General features: G+C 39.4%; 1 pseudogene; it reads left to right on the forward strand.

Moving 5' to 3' along the window:
• The first annotated feature begins 6,541 nt into the window (after positions 1–6,541).
• Positions 6,542–7,688, forward strand: LOC109569419 (olfactory receptor 52H1-like; annotated as a pseudogene).
• Positions 7,689–14,102: the final 6,414 nt, after the last annotated feature.

Here is a 14,102-nt window from a genome sequence, read left to right on the forward strand (position 1 = left end):
TACAACTTAGGCTTCTTTAATATATAGAATTGAAGCTCACACTTTGCCTCATATGGTGTTTATTCCCTCGTCTCCTTTGGGAGCACAGATTCTCCACCCTCTCTGTCATTCCTTTCCTCAGCTCCAACTTATCCTGTATACCATTTGGACCAATATGCCTCTGTTCAACATGATCTAAGGCACATAGGAATATGGTATAGAGCTAGATGGAAGAGAGCCATTGACAGATAATCTGGGCATCTAAGAGGAGGTGGTCAGCACCAGCTCTGAGGCTCTTAGCCTGAATGTTTCATTGAACTTGTTTTTGTATTACCCATTCCAATACTAGAACTCTTTCACACTTTTAATCCTACCCCTTCTCTCTCTCTCTTTCCATTGTCCTTCCTAAAGCATTTCCTCTTAGGCTTCTTTTATTCATCACCTTTTTTTTTTTTTTTTTCAAATCCATGTTTGTACTTCACCTTCGTGCTTTCTCATCACTCCTCCACTGTCTCTAAAAGTCTAGTATATTCATATGTCATCCTAAAAGAAAGAGTATGTAGTGATTGCTCGTTCAAAAATCTGACAAAGGGGAATTTACCTGGCAATCCAGTGGTTGAGATGCTGTGGTTCCCCTTCAGGGGATCAAGTGTGTTTGATCCCTGGTCAGGGAATTAGAATGTGGCCAAACTTAAAAAAATTTTTAAATGAATATTGTGTGATTTTTTAAAAATCTGACAAGGCTTGACCCTTTCTTTGAGTTAGCATTTTAAGTCAAGAGAGGAAGGAATTGTGCCCTCTTACCATGAGAAGCTATCAGTAATTATAATAAAACAGTGGGTATACCATGCTGTGGGAGTCAGAGGCTAAAAGAATAATTCTGCCTGGTGTTTCTAAGAGAGGCTTCACAGAGTGTCAAATTGCAGTTCAAGCTGTAAAGGATGAGTGTGTGTGTACACTTGTGTGTGTGGGAGGGCATGTGTATGAGTTTATTGTGGGTGCTGCTTGAGACAATGAAGGTGAAAAGACTTTCCAAATGAAATAGTACTTTGGTGAATTTGGACAGAACGATAAGAGTGGAATTAGAATACTAGAAATAAAACAGAGATAGCAGAGACTAGAATTCAGGAGATAGGAAATAGTATTAATCTGTCTTAGGATCTTCCACACTTAGAATGACTCCTCTTTTGGAGCCAAGATTTACTTAATTTTATTTGTCAATTGAGATAAAATTCACCTTTTTAAAATATACAATTCAGTGGCTTTTAGTATATTCACAGGTTTGTCGAATCATGGCCCCTATTCCCAGAACATTTCCTATACCCTGCAAATAATTGACATGCCTGAGAGTAGTCACAGCTCAGACCTTATTCCTGTCAGTTCCTGGAAATGCTAATTTGTTTTTGATAGGTTTACCCATTCCAGACATTTTATAGAATACAGAGTCCTGTAATTTATGATAAAGATATTATTAACATCTTACATTAGTATGACACATTTGTTATAATCAATGAGCCAATATTGATGCATTAGTATTAATTAAGGTAAATATATGGCAAGAGTGAAAGTTGCTCAGCCGTGTCCAACTCTTTGCGGCCCCATGGACTATACAGTCCATGGAATTCTCCAGACCAGAATACTGGAGTCGGTGGCCTTTCCCTTCTCCAGGGGATCTTCTCAACTAAGGGATTGAACCCAGGTCTTCTGCATTACAGACGGATTCTTTACCAGTTAGGCCACCAGAGAAGCCCTTAAAAATATGTTAACCGAAGTCAATTTCTGATATAATTTGTATCAGAAGTATATATTCTGTTTATAGTGTATTTGCAGTAGAATATTGGTATGTAATTCTTTAAGATTATTTATATAGATACATTTATAGAATATCAATAATAGACTATAGAATTTATGCATTCATATATATCTTTTTTTATATACAACAGCTAACAGTAATTAATATCTTTTGAACATTTAGTATGTTTTGTAAGTTCAGGAAATAACTCATGTTTTTTCAGAAGAGCTGCATCTTAATATTACTTATTTTGGTATAGCATTCTAGAATGGCATATATCTGCTGCATTTACAACAATCACTTTATAATTAAGAATATGTGTTCCAAAGAATTATAATCTTCTTGGTTTAATAGAGAGGACAGTCAATAGTAAAGATAGTGTCTATTTCTGTGACTCACTGTTTCTTAGGGACATCTTATCAAATAGTCTCTGTCAAGAACTGTAAGTGTCTGAAATTGTACTCTACTTGCAAGACAGCAAGTTAGTCTGTTACAGTTTCATGAGGCTGGTAAAAAACACAAAACTTCTGGGTCAGAGACAGTACATTTTAGCCCATACAGAAATGACAGATTTCTTTAGTTTTTACCTAATGTTCTTTTTTTGTTGTTGTTCCAGAATTTCACCCAGGAAACCTCATTACATTTAATTTCATGTCTCCTCAGACTCTTTTGGATGCAACAGTTTAGTTCATAAATGTTTTCAGTCTTTTAATATTTTAATTTTATTTTAAAAAATAGCTCTTTTGTATATATGTTATATGCTTTTATTTTAAAATGTTATATTTTTTACATTGTTAAAATGGATGAATTTGTTGTTACTGTGAGCTCAGTTTGATTTTTTTGCCATGAAATATCAACTGTGACATATTGAAATGAGAGAAAGACAGTTTCATGTAAGGAACTGAGAGATCTTCATGAACTCACTCACATGGCCAGAGTCAAAAGAATAGGTAATTTTTAGGGAAGCAGAATTTTATTTTATCCTTTTTAAAAAATCTATCTTAATTGATACACCAAGCCAACAAACATATAGCCACTCTGTTCTGTTTCTCCTTATAATATTCTGGACTTGATATACCTTTGCATTTATAGTAAAATGCAAAGAATAGTTAGCAATACAAAACTACAATGTATTTCAGCCCTTTCTGCAATATGTAAAGTGTGGTCTGCATTATATATCCATTACACTGTCATAAAATACAATTCAAGTATGAAAGGTCTCTGTATGACACTGGGATCTATGATAGTTTTTTTTTTTTTTTGCAAAACATTAACATAATCAATAAAATGAAAGTATGGTAAGTGAGAAAAAAGGATGTCAAGAGTGTTTAGGTTTCTACCATAAGTAGCTGGATGTTAATAATTCATCTCCAGCCATGTGGTAGGCGTATACTAAACAGACAATGACCTAAGGGAGTGGTTTGTGTAATAAAAGTTTACCTCATCTTGCTCAGAAGTCACTGAGTTTTTTCAGTCCAAAAAATATCTCATTACAGTAACACGTAGAGACCAGAAAGTCTCATTCAGTGAAATAGAAGATGATGCAATGATCCAGAAAGACCCTCACTTGATGGAGTAGTTGGGGCTGAGAAACCAAATGAATCAGAATTTGGAGGACTTTGAAAGACTGATAGTCACATCTGTCCTGCAACCATATCTTCTGGAACTAACTAGCATCCCTAACCAATCAACTGTCTTTTCTCCAACAGTTCCTAAAAGCATCTTCTGGGACCTAGAATTTGCAATGTCATCATCATACTGTTCTTCTGATTCAGATCCAGGTGCCTATCTACTTTAATTCATTATTCTTTCAAAAAGTGTTTTTTTTTTTTTTTTTTTTAATTTTTTTTTTCTCCAATTTTATTTTATTTTTAAACTTTACATAATTGTATTAGTTTTGCCAAATTTTTGATTGTCTATAAATGGCTAGTCTACACAAGCCATACTCTGAAGAATCCTAGCACATTTTGGTTTCTCGCCTCTGTCTAAAACTCAGAGGGGGGACAAATTGAGAGAGTAGTACTGAAACATATGCATTACTATATGTAGTACAGACAGCTGGTGGGAAGTTGCTGTATAACATAGGGAGCTCAACGCAGTGCTCTGTGACAACCTATGGGGTAGCATGAGGGGTAGGTGGGAGAGGGATTCAAGAGGGAGGGGATATATGTATACTTATGGCTGATTTGGCTTCCCTCGTAGCTCAGTCGGTAAAGAATCTGCCTGCAGTGGAGGAGACTTGGGTTCGATCTCTGGGTTGGGAAGATTCCCTGGAGAAGGAAATGGCAACCCAGTCCAGTATCCTTGCCTGAAAAATCTCATGGACACAGGAGCCTGGTGGGCTGCAGTTCATGGGGTCATAAAGAGTCAGGCACGACTGAGCAACTAACACTTCACACTTATGGCTGATTCACATTGTTGTACGGCAGAAACCAACATAACATTGTAAAGCAAATATCTTCCAACTAAAAATAAACTGAAAGGAAAACCTAAAATCGTATCCTATGAGTGAATGCTATCATTTATAGACTACGAAAATGATAGACAATTAGATACTAATAGTACTGACTTGGAACTGAAGTCCCGGGAATCCCCCTACTTTTAGAGCACTCATTTTTCAGAGTCCCTGCTATCCATCCCCTGGTGGAGCAAACCACCATGAGGTAAAAGTCATGCCAACCATATATGTTTGTCTTTCCTGGCTGGAATTAAATTTGTTTCTCCCCATGCTTCATCTTCTGACCTGGGTACCCTTCTTTTTCTTTTTATATATCTTCCTCAATTGTTCTTTCCTGCATCTTGCTGTTATTATCCTTGGAGTTCTCCGTGACAACCTCTCTCCTGACTTTCTAACTCAGCACTAAACTCAAAATCAGAGGCCTGTGAATGTTATCTGAGTGTGGGAATGGTGGTACAAGTCTTGGGGTGGTAGACTGGGAGAGATCCAGATCGTATAAAAGGTCCTGTGGTAGACAGAGTAGTGGCTGGCCCCTCAAAGATATGCACATTCTAACTCCTGGAAACTGTGCATATATTATTTACAAGTTAAAGAAGATTTATGCTTGATAATCAGCTGACTTAAAAATGGAGGGATTATACTGGATTATCTAATGCAATGCAATTGCAATGATTTTTATAAATGGAGAGGGAGATTGAAAAGATTATAATCAGAGAGAAATATGTGACTACAAAGGTCAGAAGTCAGAATAGTGACTTCTGTGTAAAAGACTAAATCCTCTCTGTGTGTATACACACACACCTCTTTTGGTCTAAGGGAAAGGTTTCTTGTAAAAAAATCAGAAAAAAAATAAGTAAACAATGGCAGACTTAAAATATCAATTTTACTACTGAGACTGTATGAATGGTTATTCTACGTGAAACCTTACCTCCTCCCAGTCTGAATAGACACATTCAGACAGAAAATGTGTCCTTAAGAAGAGTTTTCAATCATTAATGAAGGATGGCTACATATCTAGGAAAGATGATCTAGGAAAATAAATAAGAAAATAATGCATAGATTTAACTACCTGATTGTTTGGTAAAATGATTAATAACTGTGATTATATAAGCAGGGAAGTAGACTGTATGGTTCAGCTATACTAGAGAAGGTTTCTTGGAATCATTGGCACTTTTAAGGATCAGGAGCAATAAGTAGACAAGATTGCATTTCTGGAAAGCATAGAAATATATGTGATTAAATGTAGGGATGATGGAAAATTATGGAGGGGCCCATATGAATACCTTTTAAGGAGTAGTGTCTTAAAAATTTCATATTTTCAAAAGAGAAATCTGACAGCATAAGGTGATGAAGGGACTTGCAAGACATTGGAAGAATTATTCTATGTTTCTAATTAGTGATGAAGATGACTTGAGAGGGAGGAAAAGAAATGGAATAGTCAGACCAAACAGGAATTTCAAAAAAGGATCATATGAGCCAGCAAATGAGATATAGAGACTGAAGGAGAATGGAGAGTCAGCAGAGCCAGTCCTCAGATGACTGTGTTCCAGCAGCTGGGGAATGATATGATTTTAAAGTGCAGTAGCTGGTCAGGAATTGGCAGAAAATAATGAGTCTTAGAGAACTGAAGAGTTGACAGGATATTTAGATGAATATTTTCTTCTAGCTATTGAAGTAGTTGGAGTAACTAGAAAGTAAAAGATTGGTTCGTCAAAAACCTAATGATACATTGGCACTACAAATGTAGATTTGCTATTTCACATGTAGTTCCTGTTACTTCTTTGGATTCAAACTTCAGAGAAGATATTACTTAGACTCATGGAGGTAAGACATTTGATATTTACATTCTTGAGATATCTCAGACTGGTTTACTTTGTGAGAGCAAGCTAATCTTGAAATTTTAGTTAACATCCAAGGGCCAATATGCTCCTATGTCATAGGTCTGTCGGGGCTTTTTTCCACTGCAGCAACAATGCAATTGTGGCAATGTCCATAGATGGGGGATCATTGGTTTAATTGGGATCTCATGGCATTTTGGTAAATGCTGTAGTGGTTGTGACAATAAGTAGGTTACATTTTCCCTAGTGCTTATTAGTAAGTAAAGTAAAAAGTAAAAAGTCACTCAGTCGTGTCCGACTCTTTGCGACCCCATGGACTATAGCCTATCAGGCTCCTCCGTCCATGGGATTCTCCAGGTAAGGATACTGGAGTGGGTTGTCATTTCCTTCTCTGGGAGGGAAGTTACTGCTGCTGCTAAGTCACTTCAGTCGTGTCCGACTCTGTGAGACCCCATAGACAGCAGCCCACCAGGCTCCCTCGTCCCTGGGATTCTCCAGGCAAGAACACTGGAGTGGGTTGCCATTTCTTTCTCCAATGCATGAAAGTGAAAAGTGCTTGTTAGATGATAGGAAAGGAGGGATCCTGGTTGTAGAAAAGACTTGAAAGGAATTAATTTCATTGACAGTTGGTCCTAGGAATCAAATGTGATATTTTGTTCTCAGGGAATGACAATCCACATGATGGCCACTTTGAATTTGATCAATTTTAATCCAGACTCCTTCATTTTGATGGGGATCCCAGAACTGGAGCAGTTCCACATCTTGTTTGGGATTCCTTTCTTCTCCGTCTACCTTGTGGCCCTTGTAGGCAATGGCATTCTTTTCTACCTCATCACTATGGACCATAGTCTCCATGAACCCATGTTCTTCTTCTTCTTAATGCTGGCCTCTGGAGACCTCATATTATTTACTGTAAGTGTCCCCAAAACACTTGGCATATTCTGGTTAAAAGCTCAGGAAATCACATTTTCTGGCTTCCTCACTCAGTTGTCCTTTCTTCACCTTAGCTTTTTTCTGAACTCAGCCATCTTGTTGGGCATGGCTTTTGATTGTTACATGGCCATTTGATACCCTTTGAGATACGCTAGTGTCTTGATACCCAAGACGATTGTTAAGATCATGGTGGGGACTGCGAGTTGAAGCTTTACTGTTATTTTGCCTGTTGTTTTTCTGGTGATGCGTTTGCCATTCAGCAGGACCCGTATCAACCTTCACATATATTGTGAGCATATAGGGGTGGCCCGACTTGCCTATGCTGACATCTCCATCAGTATCTGGTGTGGCTTTGCTGTGCCTATAATGACTATTATCTCAGACATGATCCTCACTGGCATCTCCTACACTCTCATTCTTCGTGCTGCTTTCCACCTTCCATCCAGAGATGCCCTCCAGAAAGCCCTCTGCACTTGTGGTTCTCATGTCAGCGCCATCCTCATGTTCTACACACCAGCCATGTTCTCTGGCCTCACTCATCGCTTCAGCCACAGCATCTCTCACACATTTCACATCGCATTTGCCAGTCTCTATGTAGCAATTCCACATGCACTCAAACCCATATTCAAAACAAAGCAGATCAGGGACAAGGTCATCCTTCTATTCTAACCTAAAGGGATGCAGTGACCTGGGGATAAGAACACAGAGAGAAAAATTGTGAGAAATCAAATAATCATATTGATTTAAGAGAACTTTCTTTTGTAAATAAATAACTGGAAGCCTTCAATCAATAATGGATCCAATTCCTATGAATTTCAGGGCCTCAATTCTACTGGAAAAAAATTATTGGTAGAATTAGAGGGGGAGAGGGGATTTTTAAAACCCCAAGAAAATGAGAGGCATCAGATGAAACTATTCTAATTTTTTACAATGAAAAACATCAAAACACAAAATCTTGCTCTTGCTCAGGTCCTTTGATCCTGTTTCAATTTGTCTTTATAAAATAACAGAAAAATAGTACTTTACTTGTAGGCTTTTTGTAAGGTTAAATTTGTTTAGCATGAAATAAGCTTATGAATTCAATAACCACCTATATGTTGATAATTCTCAAGTTCAAAGCTTTACTTCAAATTCTTTCTGTCCCATGTAGCCAACTCTCTATCTGATAACTCCTCTTGGCTATTCCACTGAACGTTCAAAATCAAAATGAACCAGAATAATTTCATCTTCTCTTCCTTTCCTCTTATGATCAACACAATCTCCTGAATTTTCTGTCTTATTAAGTGGTATAGAATTCAACCAGTTTCTGATGTCAAAGGCTTTTCTCTTTTCATTATTCACTTAAAAAATTGTTTGAAGTGAAGTGAAAGTCGCTCAGTCATGTTCAACTTTTTGTGATCCCCTGGACTATACAGTCCATGGAATTCTCTAGGCCAGAACACTGGAGTGGGTAACTGTTCCCTTCTTCAGGGGATCTTCCCAACAGAGGGATCGAACCCAGGTCTCTTGAATCGCAGGTGGATTCTTTACCAGCTGAGCCACTAGGGAAGTCTAAGAATACTGGAGTAGGGTAAGGGAATTCTTGGAACTCCAAGAATACTGGATAGGGGTAGCCTATCCCTTTTCCAGCAGATCTTCCTGACCCGGGAATCAAATCAGAGTCTCCTACACTGCAGGAGGATTCTTTACCAGCTGAGCTACCAGGGAAAAAATTATTTTTAAAAAATTTATTATTTATTATGTCTTCTGAATAACCTCAATTTATTCATGTTTCACATTAAAAATAGTCATAATGTTCCCTTTGCCCTGGACTTTTCAGCAGCCTCTTTTAGAAATTTCTAACTTTATTTATTTATTTTTCTCTCCCATTTATGTTTTACTCAGAAACAATATTGGTCTTACTAAACTTCAACTAGATCATGTCAATCCTGTAGTTAATAATCATTTAACAGTTATTCATTTTGATTTACAGAAAACCCAATACCCTAGCATAACTTCAAAGCATTTTATGGCATCATTGGTGCTAACCAGTTATTGCTTGGTGTCTGGTTCTCCCCTTTCCTGTCACTCTTTCTCTCACATGCCCTTTTTGCTACAATCACCCTGTACTTCTTTTGGTTTTTCAGGCTATGTTCTCTTGTCCTTCTGCAACTTCACACATGCTATTCCCTCTGGAATCCATATCTTAGCTTGAACTTGAGAATGAAGGGAAATGATTTTTCAACTCCTTTTTGTTGTTCTATCTCATGCCCACTAGGATAGCCATACGGAGAAGGCAATGGCACCCCACTCCAGTACTCTTGCCTGGAAAATCCCATGGACAGAGAAGCCTGGTAGGCTGCAGTCCATGGATCACGAAAAGTTGGCCATGACTGAGCGACTTCACTTTCACTTTTCACTTTCATGCACTGGAGAAGGAAATGGCAACCCACTCCAGTGTTCTTGCCTGGAGAATCCCAGGGATGGGGGAGCCTGATGGGCTGCCGTCTATGGGGTCTCACAGAGTCAGACACGACTGAAGCGACAGCAGCAGCAGCAGCAGCAGCAGCAGCAGGTGATTGTGGAAAAGTGAAATAGAGAGTGACTGTTTAGTGCATAGGGGGTTTTTTGAGGGGATGAAATGTCCTGGAATTAGATAGTGGTGATATTGCACAGCACTGTAAATGTACTAAAAACTACTAAGTTGCACACTGTAAAGTGGTGAATCTTATGTTTTGTGAATCTCAACTTCATAAAAAATTAAATAAGATGTTCAATATCATATAACTAATAAATGATGAGAGTATAGCTTAATGGGGCTTCCCAGGTGGTGCTACTGGTAAACCTGGCTGCCAGTGCAAGAGACGTGGGTTTAACTCCTGGGTAGGGAAGATCCCCTGGAGAAAGGTGTGGAAACCCACTGCAGTATTCTTGCCTGGAGAATCCCATGGACAGGGGAGCCTGGCAGGCTAGGTCCATAGGGTCGCAAAGAGTTGGACACAACTGAAGCAGCTTAGCATGCAGGCACACACACACATGTATAGCCTGATACGTCTATCTGATTCCCAGTGTTTGTTCTTACTCATTCCCTATCCTACTTCTCAGTGAGACAGGATCTCTCTAGCACAAAGAAATCTTCACATCTTTTCTGAATTAAACCAAAACTACATTTGTCATTCTAATCCCAGTGTGTGAGATCTAATAAGAACTAAAATTAGCTGTGTGCTAGATACTGTTTATACTGGCTTATGGGAATCAAGTGTTACCTTTTCAGGAATTCAGCCAGCATGTCAATATCATATTGGCAGCTTGAAATCAGTCCTAGTAGGAGTATCTGTAACTCCTGAATCATCAAATCTACAGATCAAAATCCCCCAATTCAGGTGTTGAATATTCACCAGGACACCACTGGCTACCATCCTCCTGTGTGTGGCTCAGGCTATGACTTCAGACCTTCCATGGCTGCACTTGACTTTCATCCTCTCTGCTGGGCTCTTTTAGGTAAATGGATTTGTGTGGCTATAGGGAATAGAGGGGGAAGGAGATTCAGGGACAGCAGCTACTGAAGACTTGTATGTTTGAGTATCATGGAAGTAGAAGCCCGTTTGCACTGGAAATTTGTAACCAGCATGTGTTGGGTTTTACATATTTATGTTATTAATGTACACACAAAGTTTTTTGGATCAGAAACAGATTATCATTATTCACTTAAAATACAAATTATAACTCAGTGGTTCCCCACACTTTATTCTTACCCCTAGGGCTATACAATAAAAGTCAGGCCAAGTGACCTGTGCATATGAAGTTGAGGAATGAAGAAATATATATTTTCTCTGATTATAAAAGCCAAAGAGACTATTCCTCCTCCCCTTATATCCCCTCCATCTGAGAACATTTCCTTAGAGATGGGTGGGAAATATAAACTTCTCCAGGGGGAAAATAAGACCATTGACTTAGTGAAGTAAATCAGAAAGAAAACCACCAATACAGTATACAAATGCATATATAAATGCCAAAGAATGCTCAAACTATCGCACAATTGCACTCATCTCACACGCTAGTAAAGTAATGCTCAAAATTCTCCAAGCCAGGCTTCAGCAATATGTGAACCATGAACTTCCTGATGTTCAACTGGTTTTAGAAGAGGCAGAGGAACCAGAGATCAAATTGCCAACATCCGCTGGATCATGGAAAAAGCAAGAGAGTTCCAGAAAAACATCTATCTCTGCTTTATTGACTATGCCAAAGCCTTTGACTGTGTGGATCACAATAAACTGTGGAAAATTCTGAAAGAGATGGGAATACCAGACCACCTGACCTGCCTCTTGAGAAATTTGTATGCAGGAGGTCAGGAAGCAACAGTTAGAACTTTACATGGAACAACAGACTGGTTCCAAATAGGAAAAGGAGTACATCAAGGCTGTATATTGTCACCTTGCTTATTTAACTTCTATGCAGAGTACATCATGAGAAACGCTGGACTGGAAGAAACGAGCTGGAATCAAGATTGCCGGGAGAAATATCAATAACCTCAGATATGCAGATGACACCACCCTTATGGCATAAAGTGAAGAGGAACTAAAAAGCCTCTTGATGAAAGTGAAAGTGGAGAGTGAAAAAGTTGGCTTAAAGCTCAACATTCAGAAAACGAAGATCATGGCATCTGGTCCCATCACTTCATGGGAAATAGATGGGGAAACAGTGGAAACAGTGTCAGACTTTATTTTTTGGGGCTCCAAAATCACTGCAGATGGTGATTGCAGCCATGAAATTAAAAGATGCTTACTCTTTGGAAGGAAAGTTATGACCAACCTAGATAGCATATTGCAAAGCAGAGACATTACTTTGCCAACAAAGGTCCATCTAGTCAAGGCTATGGTTTTTCCTGTGGTCATGTATGGATGTGAGAGTTGGACTGTGAAGAAGGCTGAGCACCGAAGAATTGATGCTTTTGAACTGTGGTGTTGGGAAGACTCTTGAGAGTCCCTTGGACTGCAAGGAGATCCAACCAGTCCGTTCTGAAGGAGATCAGCCCTGGGATTTCTTTGGAAGAAATGATGCTAAAGCTGAAACTCCAGTACTTTGGCCACCTCATGTGAAGAGTTGACTCATTGGAAAAGACTCTGATGCTGGGAGGGATTGGGGGCAGGAGGAGAAGGGGACAACAGAGGATGAGATGGCTGGATGGCATCACTGACTCGATGGACGTGAGTCTGAGTGAACTCTGGGAGTTGGTGATGGACTGGGAGGTCTGGTGTGCTGCAATTCATGGGGTCGCAAAGAGTCGGACAAGACTGAGCGACTGAACTGAACTGAATGCATATATATGGAATTTAGAAAGATAGTAATGATGACACTATATGCGAGACAGCAAAAGAAACACAGATGTATAGAACAGTCTTTTGGACTCTGTGGGAGAAGACAAGGGTGGGATGATTTGAGAGAATAGCATTGAAACATGTTTATTATCATATATGAAACAGATCGCCAGTCCAGGATCGATGAGTGAGACAGGGTGCTCAGGGCTGGTGCACTGAGGGATGGGATGGGGAGGGAGGTGGGAGGGGGGTTCAGGATGGGGAACACATGTACAAAGGAAAAAAACAAACATCTTGTCTATTGGAAAAAATAAAAAATAAAACCCAGCCCTGTCTTCATACTTCTGGAGTTAGGTAAATCTCTAAATTTTAAGTAAATCTCTCTGGGGTTCTCTCACTATCTGTAGTTACTTCACTAACTTCAATTTTACATTCATTTTCCAAGAATTCCTCTTAGCCCAGTATTTCAAGACTTTGGCAAAATTTATTCAGAAAGCCCAACTTAGGAAAAATACAAACATATTTTCTGTATATATACCTCACAATATGCCAGGGATCTGAGCAGACAGATGAAAAGAAGGAAGGAATAATTTCCTTGAAATTTCCATAAGGGTTTCTGAAGGATGGGCTGGACAAGACTGGCCCACACTGCCTGGAATATGGGCAGTAAGGATAGAGCACTGAAATAATGTCTGTAGTCACATCCTCCATCCAAAGTAGATGGTACGTGTGCATCTGTTGGGGAAAAGCTGTAGGGAGGGTACTTCACTGCAGCTAGATGGACCCAGATGGGAAAAGAAGGGAAGAGGAAGAGAAGGTTTAGCTATAGACAAAGTACTGGGGTTTTGCTTTGTTTTGTTTTTAGCCTTTGACCAAGAAAGGTGAAACCTCATACCAGGGAACATGACATTAATGACAGTGATGTAACATATTTGCATATAAGTGGCTCAGACAATAAAGCATCTGTCTACAATGCAGGATACCCGGGTTCAATCCCTGGGTTGGGAAGATCTCCTGGAGAAGGAAATGGCAATCCACTCCAGTATTCCTGCCTGGAAAATCCCATAGACGGAGGAGCCTGGTAGGCTACAGTCCATGGGGTCGCAAAGAGTCAACCTGACTGAGCGACTTCACTTTCACTTTACCATTTCTAAAGTGCTTTGGTATCTGCTTTTTCATTGCATCCTCATACAACAATGCTGTATGATAGATGGTAAGAAGCTTGAAAAGAGGGTTGCTTGACTGCAAATTGGGGGGACATCTAGCATCCAAAGCAGTTTATATCTCCAAGCACTTTACTTAATAACCTTGTCTTTTTTCTTTTCTCTCCAAAATCATGTACATAAAGGTCATTTCATTTGTGTGGATCATGCTATGAATATTTAGTGTCAGAAGCTATTTTCATTTGTACTACAAGATTGTTAAGATCTTGGGGCTTCCCTGGTGGCTCAGTGGTAGAAAATCTGCCTTGCAACCCTGGAGATGTGGGTTCAGTCCAGATCTGGGAAGATCCCATATGCTGTGGAACAACTAAGCCCATGTGCCACAACTGCCGAGCCTGTGCTCTAGAGCTCCAGAGTCAAAACTGCTGAGCCCAAGTGCTGCAACTATTGAAGCCTGCTGGCTGTAGATCCCGTGCTCCACAAGAGAAACCACCACAATGAGAAGCCTGCCCACCCCAGTTAGAGAGTAGCCCCCGCTCGCTGCAACTACAGAAAAGCCCATGAAGCAATGAAGACCCAGCATAGCCAAAAATAGAGAACTAATTTTTTTTTTAAAGAGTTAAGATTTGTGAGTGTGTGTGT

The sequence above is a fragment of the Bos indicus genome, chromosome 15 (assembly GCF_029378745.1).
Source record: "Bos indicus isolate NIAB-ARS_2022 breed Sahiwal x Tharparkar chromosome 15, NIAB-ARS_B.indTharparkar_mat_pri_1.0, whole genome shotgun sequence".
Lineage (NCBI taxonomy): Eukaryota > Metazoa > Chordata > Mammalia > Artiodactyla > Bovidae > Bos > Bos indicus.